This window comes from Aulostomus chinensis, chromosome 11 (genome assembly GCF_037954235.1).
Source record: "Aulostomus chinensis isolate RoL2024-O1b breed Wild chromosome 11, RoL_Achi_v1.0, whole genome shotgun sequence".
NCBI classification, from domain to species: domain Eukaryota; kingdom Metazoa; phylum Chordata; class Actinopteri; order Syngnathiformes; family Aulostomidae; genus Aulostomus; species Aulostomus chinensis.
The window spans coordinates 10,845,009-10,848,910 of record NC_141330.1 but is presented as its reverse complement, the minus strand read 5'-3'; the positions used below and the strand labels follow the sequence as shown (position 1 = coordinate 10,848,910).

Sequence of the window (3,902 nt, the reverse complement as noted above, 5' to 3'; positions counted from 1 at the left end):
TCCACCAGACTCCTCTCTGAGCGCCTGGTTCATATTGGCAGACCTCAAACCCACATCTCCCTCGCTCGCTCTCCCCCTCTCTCTCTAAAAAAAGTTAGCTCACTGCACTTCCAACTTTTCTCTCCTTTCTTTAACATCTCTCACAAAATTGTGTAAGACAGTAAAGCCTTTAGTAACATTTCCCCCACCATGAAACACTTTATAAACTGGAATTTAACAATGAATTCATAAACGTTTGGTTTATAAATGAGTCATTGATAAAACCTCCCATGTTCCCCACTTTCCCATGAGCTGCAAGCAAAAGTTGCAAAGCTGTTCTTTTTTTTTTAACTTGAGTAAAAATTGAACCCACCCCCCCCCCAAAAAAAATCAACAAAGTACAAGTTTTCATTGAAAATTCAACCTGAGTAAAAAGTAGAAAAGTATATGTTAATGAGGTTACATAAGAAAGCCTAAAAAAAAAGTACACATTCTACACAATTCTTCCAGTACTAAAACCACAAAAACGTTTCTATGCAAAATTGTTTTTCTTCTTCAAAGTAACTAATAACTGATGGGTTCAGACCGATGTAGTGGAATATAAGTAGAAATTCCCCTAATATGCAAATACTCAAGTAAACTACAGATTCTTCACACTCTCTCATGCAGTCTCACACGTCAACTCTTGTACTTTAGAGGAAGAACTGGCACATTCTATTCGAATATCAAGTGTTTGTTTTTTTTCCCAGCGATCTGTCAAATCTGATTTTAGCTCAGATTTATACAGATATCAAAGAGGCCAAACCGTCTGAAAAATGACAAATCGTGTCATTCATCGTGTTGGAATAATCATTCGTTTTCTCGATATCATGGGTTATCATCCCACGTCTCCCAAAACTTTTGGGAGAGTCCGTCTGCATTTATATGTCAAGCATCTTCTGCTTTTCCTGAATGAAATGGCTTCTCTGCACAGGGGATGAGGGAACGGTTTGTTGAGTGTTAAAATGTTGTGTATTGTTTATGGTCTTCTCAACCCAAATTGGAAGATCTTGGGGTTGAAGATTGTGTGTTGTTGTAAGCTCTGTAAACCATCATCAAACACCATATGAGACATTTTCCCCAGGAAGAATGTTTGTCACCCTCCAGTAGAGTTCAGACTTTGAAGAAGCAAGTCGAGAATTAATCACGTTTGAGGGTTTGTTTTGTGTTGGGGTTTTTTTTTTTGTCTTTAATTCCACCCATACTAAAATGTGAGTCCAGTAAAAACAGATAATGAAGTGACGTAGCATTAAATAAAAAAAGAAACCTGGACGAAGTTGTATCCTCTTTAGATGCATGTTTTTCATAGACTGATGTTTTCGGTCTCCATTTCCTTCCATCAACGAGTGCGTGGCTAACATTGTCTACATTCTAGGTTCTCTAAAAAGTTCTAAATGGAAAAAAAAGTCTATGAATTAAGGGCATCTAGGGGAGTAACTGATAGAAAAAAACCCAATTCGGCTGAAGTGTCACTTTCACCTTTTCCATTTAGGACCAATCATTGATCTCATATCTTTAGATGCTTTGGCAAACTCATTCAAACTCGTCATTCAAATATGGAAAACTGCGTAATGTTGTCGTTTATAGATAAAAACTGCACTGAAACAGCTTTTTTATAAATGGTACAACATGAATTATACACTCACTTGCCAATTAAACTTCTGTCAGATCTTCAGTCTTGCATAAAATCTTCCCCGTCATGAAGGTTGTAATATTCATTTCTTACTGAATCTTAACTGCAGAGACACGTTGATTTATTTCACTGGTCGTTGTAATGGAGGCTGTAATTTGTGGTGCTGTTGAACTGCACTGGTGTCTATGGAGAGGTGTTCCTTATGCTTTGCCTGTGCCATTTATATGAATGAGTGTTGAGAAAATATTACCAACTCCTCTCAGTATGAACAGTCCAGCAGCACCACAAATTATAGCTTTCAAAGTATCTTTTAAAATAAATCCACACCTCTGTCAAAGAAAAAAACTCAACAAAAAATACTCACGGAGAGAGGATTTACTGTAGGACTGTTGTATTACACTACATTTGTGTCATCTCCGAGTACTTCCTGGCACCAGAGCTCTAAATGTCAAACGGAATTAAAAGAGGTGGGTAAAAAGTGTCTAACCTCTGTGCTTCTTGTGCAGCTCTTGGGCGCCCCCGTCAGGCCTCTACGGTTTTTCCACCGCAGACGCGGAGCTCCATCAGCAAAATCAGAGAAAGCCCCACCTCTACTCATCCCTCTGTTTCATCACTGGAAGGGTGATATAGAAATGTTGGAGTATGTTTAATCAGCTTGAGAATTTTAACTCCAGGTTTGGTCTGTAGTCTCTCCTGGATAAATTCACAATCGAACACAGGTATAACGTGTAACACACGGTGTAAGTGTGTGACCGTCCGCCATCTAGCGGTTGAATAGGAAATTGCAGTTTCTTGGCCCACTTTTCTTTTGGGTGACGTACACCAAAATTGAAACGTTTTCGCTTCCAAGTCATGTGACCCAGCAACTTCAGAAATCAAGATTGTATTTTTCACAGAGTGGGTAAATAAGACATGTGTCGCTTTATTGAAATTTATTTTAATGCAACATTTAACATCATTTTCCCCAAATAGCTGTTCCGCTTTCGCATTGATCAATAGACTCAACAAATAAGACACACAATTACCCCTTTTTTTCGTGCCTCCATGTTATGTGTGCCAGCGACGTCAAATCAATACCAGCAATTGTTGATTAGAATAATTAGGAACCTCTAGTTCTTTTTAATGGCATTAATTGAATGCAAGTTTTTTTCCCCCACTGTAATTAATAGCGTCAATGGCACGTGACCTATTGATGCCAAACAAATAGATATTTTTATGAGACTGGACAAATAAGACATTCGTCCTTTTTTTTCGCATTTTATCAGATCGTTTCTGTGACTGGAACATTTCAATGCTAAATTGACAGGGTTGGTTTCCCTTCGCCTTCATATCACGTGACCCAGCGACTCCAAATCAGCTTTCATACACTTAAATATTCTTATAAATTATCCAACAAAACTTTTTGTCGTACCATGACGTTTCAACTACCAAAATTCCTGCAGTTTTCCCCCGAAGCGTCACATGACGTTGCTGTGACGTTCCCAATCACCTGATTTGCACAACCCTCGTAGACCTCCTGCTGATGTCCTTACCTGTGGTAGCAGGAAGATGACGTTCCCTGCTGTCGGACGGCTGTTGGCAGGATTTCTTGTTCTCTTTTATGTGTCACAATGTCCCATTTTGTTATTTTCTTAATTGCGGCACCTGAGGCATGATGACGAAACCAGTATAAATCAGCTGACAGGATACGTCACTGGTGCTTCACGTGACTCGGAAGTGTAGCGGTCGAAACGTGACAAACAGTTAAGTTCGTCGGTTCATAATGCTATTTAAGTGTGTAACGCAAGTGAGACTAAATTAACTTTTTAGGACTTATACCAGATAATATTGTTACTTGACTGGACAAATAAGAGGCACCTTTTATTGCTTTTTCTTTTATATATAAGTAAGTTAACACCAAATTATAACTCGAATGAATAAGTGAATTATTCTGACTGCTATATCCACGTGGTGTCGCTGCTGCATTTGGCTGAATCCCCTGCTGGAGCGCTTGGATACTGTACCAGTTCGTCCAGGTTGGTAACTTTTTTTCTCCTCTGTAGATGATTGTAAAAATCCTCCCATGATCATTTGTCCTCTCTTTGTCCAATGATGACGTCAGAGTCTTACTTCTAAACTCTGTCTTTGCTGCCAGAGACTTTTTTTCTTTCCCGTCTCCAGTAAATGAGCGTCATGAGCTACTGGATCTCTGCCAGTGAGGGCAACGAGTTTAGAGTGTAAACTCCTGGGGAGACATCTTGAAATGAGAAGA

The 3,902-nt window shown here is 39.1% G+C and overlaps 1 protein-coding gene across 1 annotated transcript in view; it reads left to right on the top strand.

Moving 5' to 3' along the window:
- The first annotated feature begins 3,312 nt into the window (after positions 1 to 3,312).
- The window catches only part of LOC147253284 (uncharacterized), a 50,181-nt gene continuing 49,591 nt past the window's right edge, over positions 3,313 to 3,902 (top strand). The window contains exon 1 of the mRNA XM_086218382.1: positions 3,313 to 3,666. The gene's annotated coding sequence lies outside the window, so the exon portion shown is untranslated. The remainder of the gene's footprint in view (positions 3,667 to 3,902) is intronic.